At 43.8% G+C, this 14,315-nt stretch overlaps 1 long non-coding RNA gene across 2 annotated transcripts; it reads right to left on the reverse strand.

The window, feature by feature from the left end:
• Positions 1–8,796: 8,796 nt before the first annotated feature.
• On the reverse strand, positions 8,797–9,469 carry LOC309339672. 2 transcript variants are annotated; one of them, XR_014155522.1, is made up of 3 exons: positions 9,429–9,469; positions 8,963–9,105; positions 8,797–8,852 (listed from the first exon to the last, which is right to left on the reverse strand). It is a non-coding gene; the product is annotated as an uncharacterized lncRNA (long non-coding RNA). The 2 variants fall into 2 exon arrangements; XR_014155523.1 differs by lacking the exon at positions 9,429–9,469 and adding an exon at positions 9,319–9,374 and having other exon boundaries at positions 8,963–9,107.
• Between the last annotated feature and the right edge of the window lie 4,846 nt (positions 9,470–14,315).

Genomic DNA, 14,315 nt, shown 5'->3' on the forward strand with positions numbered 1-14,315 from the left:
GCCATTTCATTTTCTCTCTTTCTTAAACGTCTAGCTACACAAATTGGAGGTTGCTCATAAGTGGTGAATGTTGCATGTAATGGTCCTCGGAATGAAATTACATTAAGTAGCAAAGAGGTTAATGAGGTCAGTGGGAACTACTTGGGACTCAGCACCAGTTCTAAAAAGTCAGCCGGGCGCCTAAATATAAGTTTCAGCCTAATTTTAGCTGCCTGTTATTTACAGCTGTGACGTTATGTACATAACAGCTAATTATCCCACATTTTGCAGCCGTGTTCGGAAGGATTTCATGGCAGGTAACAGTTTTGCCAAAGAAATAAAAGGCATGTCAAATACACTTTATTTCACTGTCACAGAGTTCTTCCAAAAGTGAAATTCACTCCCACATAATGCTTCTTTGCAGTGCCAAAGCCCTGTAAGCGAGAACAAAGCCTGTGGTGTTGTGCCTTCATTTTACACATCTGCACACAGCAATCATGAGAGTGGAGAAAAGGACCTTGGGCATTTATTTAATGTGTGGCTTTTTTAAAGCCCATGTTTTCTGCTTAGCTGCTAGTTGCTTTGCTCAGACATATTTAGGTTTTCAATCCTGTTAATGATGAGGGAGAAATGTGGCTTGGTCTGCATTGTAACGCAAATCTGTCTCATTCACACTTCCTGAAACAATATATGGAAACAATTCTTCTGCAGCTTGGAGCCTCATGTATCCGTGGAAGCTCGAATTCATGAGGTTGCCTGCTACAGATCGGCACTGGAAGACAAGGAGTCCCATAGCTCTGAGAGATGTTCCATGTGTGTTCCCCTTTCAAGCAATAATGGCTGAAGAGGGCCACTGTCTTCTGTTTCTTCTCAGCAGCAGTCACTGCTTAGCTGACTTCAGTCGCATAGCGTGGGTTGCCAGTCCCAGAGGCCATGTGGAGGAGTACACATGCACATTCAATTGCCTAATGGCGTATGTGTCACTTAGGAGATCACAGCCACAGAGATAAGATGAGTCATTCTGTTGTCTGGAGAGGTCACTTTCTGGTTAGCATGGAGAAGCCATTTTCAATTGAGCCCAGAGATGGAAACGCACAGCTGCATTGAGGCAATATAAACATGCTGGTCCAAAGAGGCTCAGTAAAATCCATGACTAAAGTGGGATTAGGAGACAGATTGCAGTTCATGGCTGCAGCTGATTATGTACGCAACCACTTTCCCCTGGAAAACTTGAAAAATTCCAAAGTACTGATATGGTTGGATTTTGTTTTAGAAGGGAAAAAAAATAACAGTAGAAATGTATTAATGAAACAAGGAATGGATGAATGAAACTATAATGAAATTTAATGTTATTGCTTTAAAATTCAAAAGGTGTTAAGAATCATAGAATCATAGAGTTGGAAGAGACCACAAGGGCCATCGAGTCCTTATTTTGTTTAAGAAATCCCAGTCAAATTCAAAATCTGACATTTAAAATTGGAAACTTTAAAACATTTCTGAATTGGAATGTGCTAGATCCGTTGGAAAAAGAAATTCTATTTGTTGTGGTTAACCTGTATGTGACATTTCTTGCACACATGCAAATCATTACTTGGTATGACAGTCATCAACAAATTATCTGCAGCGTTTTTGCATATAATCTCATTAATTCTAATTACTGCAACATTCCACATAACATGCTTTGGAGGGTATTTTATATTTCTGGTTGTCAAAAAGGTGGCATTGTTCACAGAAATGAGGGAGGTCACTTAATCTAATGCAATCTATTCTAATGTGATGGGCTATTAATGCCAAGTACTAAAGATTTGTCATTTGAACCTTTACTGACAAAATGGATTCTGGAAAGATTGCTGTGTGTGTGAATTGGCACATAGTTTTCCTGCTGAGAGGAGGAAAGCTTCTGCTAAAGGACTGTACTTATGATTTCTTGGTTTCAACAGAGTGCATTCTTGAAAAAACTTGTATAACCAAAGTAACCATGAACAGAATAGCATGGATCTTAGCTGTTAAGAGTAGAGGTTGCTTGATTAAATGGAATTTTCTGCTACCTAACTAAACTTAAGAAAGAGAGAAACTGTGTGTTTCATAAGTAATTACTTCCCAGCTCTAAGTAAACGCTTGAAACGAAAGTTTAAAATGGTTGTTCAAAGCATGAGGTCAAAAATTACAAAATGTTCAGGATAATTTCCAGAATCCATTTTATGCCTAAACCTTTCTGTTTTACTGAACTTGGAGCCAAGTAATTTAGTCTAGTCTGTGGGAGGTAGTAAAACAAATTATCTGCAGCATTTTTGCATATAATCCCATTAATTCTAATTACTGCAACATTCCACATAACATGCTTTGGAGAGTATTTTATATTTCTGCTGTCAAAAAGTGGCTTTGTGCATAGAAATGAGGGAGGTCACTTAATCTAATGTAATCTATTCTAATGTGATGGGCTATTAATGCCAAGGTACTAAAGATTTGTCATTTGAACCTTTACTGAATTTCTGTGGCTATTTCTCAGACTCTCTTTAATCCCTGATTAATGTAGCCACCCCTTCCTACAAATTCTATATATAATGTATACCACACTCCATCACCTATTGAGGCAATTAGATGAACTAAAGCCAATACCAGCCATAAACATGGGATAACATACATAGGATGCATGACACATTCTAGAAGCTGGAGAAGACAAAATTCCCCCAATTTCTTCCAAGGGAGAGAACTTTGAAAACATTGCTCTGCTGGTCCCTGTTGCAATCTTTATAGGGGCCCACATTGCCTTATGCCACGTAGCCTAACAGAGATTACCTGTCTTCCCTCTTGCCTTATCTGACCCAACGCAATATCTTTTCGATATTTTCCAAGCCTCAAGAAAAGTTTTCACTGGGTTAGGAGGTGCAATCTAAGGAGGATCAAACTGGCTCAACGGGAAAAATCATGGACCCAAATGCCTATCAATGGTTGTCCGCAACTCATCCAGGGTCTGCAAAAGTGTTAAGGCAACTTACAACTTTGCCTTGTATTCTTAGGTTTCATTTTGTTCCAGCTTGTTCAGGTATGTCTCGTTCCTATAGATACTTCATTCATGTTCCACTTGGTATTTCATGCCACTAAATCCATACTAAAGTAATAATAATAATAATAATAATAATAATAATAATAATAATAATAGTTTTTTTATTTATACCCTGCCCATCTGTTTGGGTTGCTCCAGACACTCGAAGTGGCTTCCAACACATATAAAAACTTAATAAAGTGTCAAACATGTCAAACATTTTTAAAAGTCTGAACATTTGTTTTGGTTTTTCAAGGATGCATTTCATAGAACCATGGAATCATAGAGTTGGAAGGGAGCAGAAGAGGCATCTGATCCAACTCTTTGTAATTTTTTTTTTTGCCCAATGTGGGGCTTGAGCTCTCAACCCTGAGATTAAGAGTCTTTAGGACTCAGCTACATTAGCAAAGAAAAAGCGTTTTATATGTGTTTTAACATGGTGACACTAGATGGCACTGTGGAGTCCCGTCTTTCTCTAACATGATTTCCCACTTTAAGGTTCACATCACTTTTTCCTGAAACACTTTTCTGATGCGTCTAGATCCAGCATCATGCTCGACCAATTGAGCTATCCACGGCACAACTTGAAATGAGGGATGAAGGCATTCTTTTCCATTCCAAGCTGCGATTCTTACAGTACATGCAGCATGGTTTCCAGTCCTCTGCTGTTCCTTTTCCACCAGAAACCTATGTTACTAGTCTCACTCTCCAATGGTGAAATTATGTAACTTACATAATTAATTCCATAAATTATGTTGTGGCTACATCAGTCTACCCCGTTCATTTCAATGCAAGGAAACACAATGCAATTGGGGGGGTGGTAGCTAGGGGGATGTACCGTATTTTTCGCCCTATAGGACGCACTGTCCCATAAGGCGCACCTAGTTTTTTGGGGGGGAAATAAAGCGAAAAAAATTATTTCCCCCCCAGGCGCGGGGCTGGGGCGGGGGAAGCCCGAGCTTCCCCCGACCCCAGCCCCCAGAACAGGCAACTCTCTGCAAGCCGTGGGAGCCCAGCGCCGGGCTCCCGCGCCTTTGAGAGAGGTGCACGAAGTCTGGGCATGCTGAGCTCAGCGCGCCCAGCCTTCAGCATGCAGGCAAGTCTCTGCAAGCCGCTGGAGCCCAGCGCAGGGCTCCCGCGCCTTGCGGAGAGGTGCATGAAGTCTGGGCACACTGAGCTCAGCGCGCCCAGCCTTTGGCATGCAGGCAACTCTCCGCAAGTGGCAGGAGCCCGGCAAGTGCTCCCACAGCTTGCGGAGATCTGCGTGAAGCCTGGAGAGCAAGAGGGGTCAGTGCATTTGCCCCATAGGAAGTACACACATTTCCCCTTCTTTTTTGGAGGGGGAAAAGTGCGTCCTATGGGGCGAAAAATACAGTAATCACATATCATTTGCAGATCGAAAAAAAAACTATAACAGTGAATTATTATTGTATTCACTGGATTCATTTCTGTTCCTTAATTGGGATGAATAACCAAGCATTAGCAATTTTTTACTCCCATTTCCATTTTGGTAGAATTCTCTGACATCACCTAACTACCAAGAGTTGATCTGCTTTGTATGAAGTGGTATCAAGTGATCTTGATATGGGTAAGTTGGGTCCTCCTAACTGAGGGTCCATGTTGTGCTTGGCCTTGTTTTGGACTTCGGTTGGTCACCTGTTTTTGGAATGGGGGCCAGGTAGGATTTTTTTCCAATGTGGCAGATTGGCATGGGCCACTTGGCTTTTACCTACCTCTTAGCAATCGTCACAACTTTGTAAGGTTTGGCGGTTAGGCATTGGTTTAGGGGAATGTGGGGAGGGGAGGTGCGGCCATCACCTGCCCCTCCAATGAATAGGGTATTCCATTAAAGGAATCTGCGGGGTCTGGATCTCGAGCGAAGCCCGGAGAGGGGCTAGGGGCTAGGGTCATGCCAGGACCCCCGGGAACCCCAGGGGTGAGCACCAGTCAATATACACTGACGGAGATCCCCCTGCTGGTTGTTTACCTTTTCAGACTTCCTGCAGGGTGGGGCAGGAGCCAGATATAGTTTGATACCAATGTCTAAGCCAATACTATGTTGGAGATTCCATTCTACCTTTTGTTGCAGACATGGGATTGTTGTGTGTCACATGTCTGTTTACATTCCAGCACAGACTGCTGGGTCTCATGAGCAGAACTTCCGCTGAGTATGTTTTGCTTTCGTTTTTGAGTCTCTCTCCGAGAAGACGGCAAGGAGAGATGACATGTTTCTTTGTTCTGATTTATGTAAAATAAATCTGTATTTTTAGTATGTATCCACAGCCTCAAGCCTCTTCTGTTGTGCAGTTTACTCTGCTACGTATAGTGTGCTCAAGTCAACAAGTTTGAGTAACTGATTTACGTCGGAGCCAGAGGTCGATGAATCTCCACAGCGTGAAGCCTGAGAGGGAGACGATCCAGCTAGGGCCTAGCCAGCTGGCCTTTCAACCTCAGGATACCGACAACCTGTTGTTGTTGTTTAGTTGTCTTAGTCGTGTTCGACTCTCCGTGACCCCATGAACCAGAGCATGCCTTGGAAACTCTCACTTTCTTCTCAAAGCTTCTCCTTTTTTATGTCCATGGAGTTTTCTTGGCAAAATACTGGAGCGGTTGCCAGTTCCTTCTCCAGGTGGATCCCATTTAGTCTAAACTCTTGGCTATGACCTGTCCGTCTTGGGTGGCCCTGCACGGCATAGCTCACAATTTCTTGGAGTTATTCAAGCCCCTTCACACCACAACAAGGCAGTGATCCATGAAGGGGGGGGTAACTTGTAGCCCTTCAGAATTTTCTTGGACTCCAGACAACATGGTCAGTGGTCAGGTATAATTCAGCCACTTCTCAGGGGCTACAGGTTGCTCACCCCTGATACGAGTGGCAGCATGCAGACATTCAATATCTTGTGAGAGTTTGTGTGTGGTAGAAGAATTTCTGGATCTTACAGAATGGGTCTGAAGAGTCAGAATAGACATCTTAGGAGATGTTGTTTTTCAAGACTGGGACCTTGTAAGAAGGTTCTAGATGCCTGGAATTTCTCAGCACATTCCAAGAAAGAACAACAGGTTACAAAGTCCAGCATATGCCACGTCTAATGCACTTTCTCTCATTCAGCTATAAAAAGTAATCTCCAATCTCTCAGCGATAGAGTCTAAACCTCTTTGTCAATGTAAGCTACTTCCTGAGAAGTATAAAGTGGCTTTGGTGCAAAATGAGAAAATGACCCTTTTCTTTGAAATTCTCTTTCAAGTCTCACTTTATCAGACACTTATATACATGCACACAGTGAATAGTCTCTCTTTACTTCCCACAGTGTTCCTTATATGCTGAAATCAAACTGCATGCCTTGGTGACTCAGTCTCCTTTCTCTTTTTATATTTTTTAACTGCTCTGTACAGAATGATCTTGCTTTCATGTTTTAATTTGTATAAGTTTTGTCTTTATGGAACACCTCAAAGAAATGTGGCATGTTATCAAGTCATCAAATACAGAGAGAAATGGTTATGTTATGTCACATAAATGGGCTGGCAACCTCAAAAGGCAGGGTCACAATAAGATCTGTGGTAAGTACTTAACTGTCTGTATTGACTAGTTTAATTACTGAACTTCACACTGAAGACATCCAGCCTGGTCCAAAGAGCCACAGGAGCCCCTGATGGTAGGACCGGAACCAATGGATTAAAGTTACAAAAAAAGGGGATTCCAACTCAACATCAGGAAGAGCTTTCTGACAGTAAGAGCTGTTAGCCAGTGGAACAGACTCCCTCAGAAGGTGGTGAACTCTCATTTCTTTGAAGTTTTTAAGCCGAGGTTGGATGACCATCTGTCATGCATGCTTTAGTTGAGATTTCTACATTGCGGGAGTTGAACTAAATGACCCTTAACCTCTACAATTCTGTAATTCTATGAACATACTGAATTCCTGTACAATGGTACCTTGGTCCTTAAACTTAATCCGTTCCGGAAGTCCGTTCCAAAATCAAGGCACGCTTTCCCATAGAAAGTAATTCAAAATGGATTAATCCGTTCCAGACTTCTAAAAAACAACCCCCAAAACAGAAATTTAACGGGAATTTTACTATCTAACGAGACCATTGATCCATAAAATGAAAGCAATAAACAATGTACAGCAGACACACAATTAATCAATCAGTAGCTGAACTGGGTTCCACACTGTCACAAAAACAAAAAAGAGCCATATAAACACAAAATAAAGAGCAAAATCAGACAGACCTCAGTGTAACACACAAAACAGAAGTGTGGCACTCAAATCAGAATAATTAAACTGTAAACGGAGCATGTTCGGCTATCAAAGCAACTTCACAAACTGGAACACTTACTTCCAGGTTTGCAGTGTTTGGGTTCCAAGTTGTTTGAGCACCAAGGCATTTGAGAACCAAGGTACCACTTTACTGAGTTGTACTTGAAGCAGAAGGTTATTGATAGTACAGTGGTACCTTGGGTTACAGATGCTTCAGGTTACAGACTCCGCTAACCCAGAAATAGTACCTCGGGTTAAGAACTTTGTTTCAGGATGAGAACAGAAATTGTGCTCCGGTGGCACGGCGGCAATGGGAGGCCCCATTAGCTAAAGTGGTTCTTCAGGTTAAGAACAGTTTCAGGTTAAGAATGGACCTCTAGAACGAATTAAGTCCTTAACTCGAGGTACTACTGTACATGTATTCAGAATATGCATCGTTTCCTATTCCCCTATCCCAGAGCAGCTCATTGCATATAGGAATGGATGTACAGAGCTGGTTGTCACATTTTAATGACCATAAGTATCCATTGGGTCTGTTTTATATGTCTGTTTCATATGTCTCTGTTCACAAGATGCCAGTTCTATCCATAAGAAGGAGAATATTATGGAGCTGAATGTCTGGACTTTGCTATTGTCACACTATTTCACAGCCCACTAAAAAGTTCTTGATGAATTTCACCAAAAACAAAAATCTGTGATAAGTGTAGATGAAACATAGATGTAGATGTAAGTGAAACATCTTAAAATTGAGATCTGCAGATTTGTGGGCCGCTCTCTATCAGTTCTTAACAAATCCCATTTCTCTTACTGTCCTCTTCACTTAATTAGTTGGGGGAGGGGATGGGACAAAACCTTAAGGGCTCAGATCTCCAGCCAGCCATGAAGCTCCCAGGATGATCTTGGCTTATTCACAATCTGAAATGAGATTCAAAATCAGATAAAGATTTAAAACGAGCCATTTGGATATGGAGGTCAACATCAGATCTCAAAATCTGACATGTGAATTTCAGATAAGAATTGGACATCAGTGTTAAAATTTAACAGTCTCTTGATTGCTGAGGAGGGTGAAATTAATACAAGATCTGATACTGCCAAATATTGACTTCTACTGCAGACCAGCCAATAGATACCATTAAATACTGAATGTTATGTATACTAGACAAATACTGAATTCTACTCTTGTTAGACAGACACTACCAAATATTCAATGCCACTGCATGTCAGCTAACAAACACGATCACATGTTGAGTGTTACTGCATAATATTTGTATGGCAGATTCACAGTGCTTTAACTGTGCTTTAACTCCTGTGTGAGTGTCTGAGGGCCCTGCTCTTGCCGCTTACCATCTACCTGGCCCAGGGCGGGGCCTGAAGCCTCACAGGGACTGCTGTGCTCTGCTGCCCATGAGGACTCTCCTGTGTGAGTGTCTGAGGGCCCTGCTCCTTCCTGCCACCTACCACCTAGCCCAGGGCGGGGCCTGAAGCCTCACAGGGACTGCTGCACTCTGCTGCCCAGGAGGACTCTCCTGTGTGAGTGTCTGAGGGCCCTGGTCTTGCCGCTTACCATCTACCTGGCCCAGGGCGGGGCCTGAAGCCTCACAGGGACTGCTGTGCTCTGCCGCCCATGAGGACTCTCCTGTGTGAGTGTCTGAGGGCCCTGCTCCTTCCTGCCACCTACCACCTAGCCCAGGGCGGGGCCTGAAGCCTCACAGGGACTGCTGCGCTCTGCTGCCCAGGAGGACTCTCCTGTGTGAGTGTCTGAGGGCCCTGCTCTTGCCGCTTACCATCTACCTGGCCCAGGGTGGGGCCTGAAGCCTCACAGTGCTCTGCTGCCCATGAGGACTCTCCTGTGTGAGTGTCTGAGGGCCCTGCTCCTTCCTGCCACCTACCACCTGGCCCAGGGCGGGGCCTGAAGCCTCACAGGGACTGCTGCGCTCTGCTGCCCAGGAGGACTCTCCTGTGTGAGTGTCTGAGGGCCCTGGTCCTTCCTGCCACTCACCATCTGGCCTGGGGCAGGGCCTGAAGCCTCACAGGGACTGCTGCGCTCTCCTGTCCAGGAGGACTCTCCTGTGTGAGTGTCTGAGGGCCCTGCTCCTTCCTGCCACCTACCACCTGGCCCAGGGCAGGGCCTGAAGCCTCACAGGGACTGCTGTGCTCTGCTGCCCAGGAGGACTCTCCTGTGTGAGTGTCTGGGGGCCCTGTTCCTTCCTGCCACTTACCACCTGGCCCAGGGTGGGGCCTGAAGCCTCACAGGGACTGCTGCGCTCTGCTGCCCAGGAGGACTCTCCTGTGTGAGTGTCTGAGGGCCCTGGTCCTTCCTGCCACTCAACATCTGGCCTGGGGCAGGGCCTGAAGCCTCATAATGACTGCTGTGCTCCACTGCCCAGGAGGACTCTCCTGTATGAGTGTCTGAGGGCCCTCCCCTTGCCGCTTACCATCTACCTGGCCCAGGGCGGGGCCTGAAGCCTCACAGGGATTGCTGTGCTCTGCTGCCCAGGAGGACTCTCCTGCGTGAGTGTCTGGGGGCCTTGCTTCTTCCTGCCACCTACCACCTGGCCCAGGGCAGGGCCTGACGGGCCTCACTAGGACAGTTGCTGTTACTGCTGGAGGGGTGCAGAGTGCTTTTAAAATGTTTTAAAATTTTTCTTTTGATTTTTTTGCATGTGGGGGGGTGGGGGTGGGATGGATGTTTATTGGGCCTGGGAATTTGTTTGATTTTATGTTTTTGTAATTTTTATTGTTTTTTGTTTGTATTGTTTTATTTGTTTTTTTTAAAGATTTTATTTTGTTCTTAAGGGGAGGGGTCAGGGCTGCTGGGGAGTAGGTCCCAGCCAACAAAATGGCTGGGGCATGTTCCACAGGGGGGGATGCGCTGGGACAACCGATCTCAGTGATCACGGGTAGGAGGAGGAGTTACGCTAAGACCAGACCATGTCATTACAGAGGAGGCAGGTTTAGTCGTTGTCTGAGGACTATCCCTGCCTCCGGGTCTGGTCCTGACTGGATGGATACTAGAATCAGCAAGGGATACCCCCATGACCTGAAAGTGTTGCTGTGCAATGCCAGGTCAATGATTCATAAGACCACTGCCATCCATGACTTGATCATGGATGGAGGACTTGACCTGGCATGTGTAACAGAGACTTGGTTGGATGAAGCAGATGTGCCTGTCCTTGCCGCTGCTTGTCCACCAGGTTTCTCTTACGCACAGCAACCCAGGTCATGTGGGCGGGGAGGGGCAGTCCTGTTCAGGGAAGTTTTTAATATGTGACATTTTAGTGTATCTTTCATCTTTGTTGGAAGCCGCCCAGAGTGGCTGGGGAAACCCAGCCAGATGGGCGGGGTACAAATAATAAATTATTATTATTATTATTATTATTATTATTATTATTATTATTATTATTATTAAAAGCATGTCTCAGACCTCACTCAGTAGAACAAGACCCATGTACTCCTAAAACAGGAGTGGAGAACTCTTGACCCTGCAGCTGTTGCTGAACTGCAACTCCCATCAGCCCCTGTAAATGTGGCTAATGACAAGTGGCGATGGAAGTTGTAGTTCGGCAATATCAAGAGGGCCAATGTTTACTAAGGTAAACCATTAGGTCCAGTCGTGACCGACTCTGGGGTTGCGGCGCTCATCTCGCTTTATTGGCCGAGGGAGCTGGCGTACAGCTTCTGGGTCATGTGGCCAGCATGACAGAAACACCGTTTACCTCCCCACCAGAGTGGTACCTATTTATCTACTTGCACTTTGACGTGCTTTCGAACTGCTAGGTTGGCAGGAGCAGGGACCGAGTAACGGGATCTCACCCTGTCGCGAGTATTCAAACCACTGACCTTCTGATCAGCAAGTCCTAGGCTCTGTGGTTTAACCCACAGCACCACCCGCGTCCCATGTTTACTACCCTTGTCTTAAAATCTTTCCTTACTACAAGCCTCAGTACTACTTTTATCTTCTAATGCTGTTCTTACAATTTTTCCCCCTAGTGTTTCTACATTTCACAGTGCACCTTCCTCGTTATTTCTTAACAATGGAAATAAACTGTGGCGTAGCAGTTTCCAGCCTCTTCTGCCCTTTCTTTCTTAGCTCCAGTCACCTGTACGTTCTCAGATCTTGAACAAAAGAAAGCAAGAGAGGAGCTGCAGTTTATCTCACACCATCATACCGATAGTGATAATTTGCACACCGCATGCAAGCAAGTAAAACCTGCCAGCAAAGCAGTCTTCAGCCTGGGGGTCTCGAGGTTACAATGATATATAGCAAAACCCCATTAGGCACATTAGCAGTCTGTTGACAGATGCACTGCTGACTAATGGAGAGGTCCTTGCTTCTGACAAGCTGAGCTTCTCTTACAAATATATTTAGGCAAGGAAAATCCTAGATATCTCCATAATTGTCCGCACACATATACACACACTATTTGTTTCCAGATGGTGATAAGCATACGTATTGCCCATAACATTTACTGAGGGGTGTGTGTATGTGCTGAATTTAATGCAGATATGATTGATGGGCCTTGGAAGCACCTGTTTTGTCAGGTGTTCAGGTAAACAGTAATATTATGAAACAATCCCTTAAGGTTTGCTGTACAAACCACAAGCCTATATGTCTTTGAATCTTGCTATTTGCGTAAGCTGCCCTGCCAAACTTAATTATGTCACTTCCCCTTACCTTGGGAGGAAATGGGTAATCAAGCCTTTGATCCCCTTGGCATACCTGTGAATTCAGCATGTGAGGAAGTCTGAGCTGGCTCCTCCAGATCAGTCACATAGCTTTCACAAGCCTCTTTTACATTCCTATACCAATAGTTTTAGGAACTGTTACCACTTTGTAATTAAACTATGTTTTACTGCCTGTGCAACCTTTCTGACTGATGTATGGAAAAGCACATGAATCTGACCTTTGGAGAGTTTGTAAGTAAACCATTTTTAACTTACCAAACGTGTGGTCTTTTCCTATGCTGGGGGAAGAAGGAAACTGAAAATAACTTTTAAAGAGGACAATTTTGGAACACACTTGGAAGGCCATAAATTAAAGGTTTTATAGTCTATATTTCCATGCTTTACTTTGCTGCATATTTTGAGATTTTAAATCTCTGATGGGTTTCTCTCACCAAACAATATATGCCCCAAACCTCTATTTAATTCTCTTCCTTTTTTCTGAACCAACATGATGCTGTGTCCTTTTCTGTCTTTGTTCCTCGTTCCATTGCATGGAGTAGGTCTGAAATTTTGCTGAACTGAAATCAAACACAATTTATTAGCTATGTGTGGTATCCCATCAGGGGCTTAGTAAACTTTCAGAAGCAATCATCTGCAAAAAAATAGGGGTGTGATTGAGCTGCTGAAATATATAATTATATATATTGGGAGGCATAAAACTCCTGGTGATCACAATATGTGGCTAGTCAGTTGCAAGTGCTTTGGTGGTCACAAGCTGTGAAGGCTCAGCCTAGATCTGTTGTGCCACTATCTCCCAACCTAACTGAACTCTCTGGGTTGTTGTTACTTAAAAGTGGGGCAGCCCCACATACAGGAAGCATTGGGTGCAGTTGTGAAAGGTAAATTCTACATTGTGTTTAATTACAAAATCAGAAAGAAGAGTAAGAAGAAAAACAAATTGTTGGACTGTCCAAGAGCTGAGGAGAACTACAACAGCAGCGAATGACTTAGAAAATGTTAAAACTCTTCTGGCTCCAATGATTTCATTGCAGGATTCTTTAAACAGTTCAGTGAATGTCTCTCTCCTAAGCTGAAACTTGCATTTGACAAGCTACATTGTACAAGCTGAGTCCATGAATCATTCTCTGCGCCAGTGATCAGTGACTGAATAGCTAATACAAATTCCTGGTCCAGCAGTAATTATTGACCCTTCTTGTTTATTAACTTTTGCCAATATTCTAGCCAACAGAATGGAATGAGTTACGCCTAAGATCATTTCAATTTCAAAGGATCAAGCAGACTTTCTGAAATGATTCATTGGCAGAAACATGCACCAGAAATCTCGGTTATTATCACTTGGGTTTTCTGAGACTGACATCTCCCTATTCCTCTGAGTTTACAGTGTGCATATTAAAAGTGCTCCCATCTACTTTAGTTTTATCTTGCAAGTTAAGAGCAGCTATCTCCTGCTCCCCAAAAGACCCTCTAGAACAGAGATATGGAAACTGTGGCACTCCAGACATTGTTGGATTCCAAGTCCCATCATCCCTGACCACTGAACATGCTAGCTGAAGCCAACAACATCTAGAGGGCCAAAGGTTCCCTACCCCAGCAGTAGAAAGTAGACTTATGCTGGTGCAGTGAAATACATTTAGAGAATGCAACTAGTTATGTCTCCTTCTCCAATATTCTCTGGAATCACATATAGAGCAGAAGAGAATAGGCTAGTTCTACAGCTCAGTACCATAGTGGCTCCCTCTTTTCAGGAGGTGCAAGAGCTTCATGCATGAATCTTAGGCTTCATGCATGAAAAACAAGTATAAACTTATTTAGACCAGAGAACCATGTTTAGGAAGGAGAAGGGTTATTCATCCCTATCTGAGGATCCCATTCCTCAAAACTGCAACTTCCTGAACCTTTTATCATTATTATTTTAATGCATAACTGCGGAAAAGTAATATCTATATGTAGTTTGGCCCTGCATTTCTACCTCTCCTCCCCTTTGTCAAAAATAAAAGATAACTGGAATAATAGAACTTAGTCGAATTCAGCTGAGGTCAACCCACCTGCTGAAAAGCAAATGTGTTAAACTATCTGAGCTTCTGAAAAACACCAGAAGTGTTGTCAATTTCAAAAGAAGGAAAACACTGTGGCTTGCCCTATCTGTTCATCACGTTATATAAGCAGCAATAACAAAAGGGGAGTATGGATTATGGGTTCTTGCACTGAAAGGTTTGTTTCAAAGGTGAGAGGCCATTGTTGACGTATACTGTATGATGACCGCCTCCATTAACAAGCCCGTTCAGAGTTCACCTTGGATGCTTTTATATTACAGATAAACAAGTGACAAGCATTGCTGCTGTTTTGGG

This window comes from Podarcis erhardii (genome assembly GCF_964252035.2).
Source record: "Podarcis erhardii genome assembly, chromosome: 4".
Classification (NCBI taxonomy): Eukaryota; Metazoa; Chordata; class Lepidosauria; order Squamata; family Lacertidae; genus Podarcis; species Podarcis erhardii.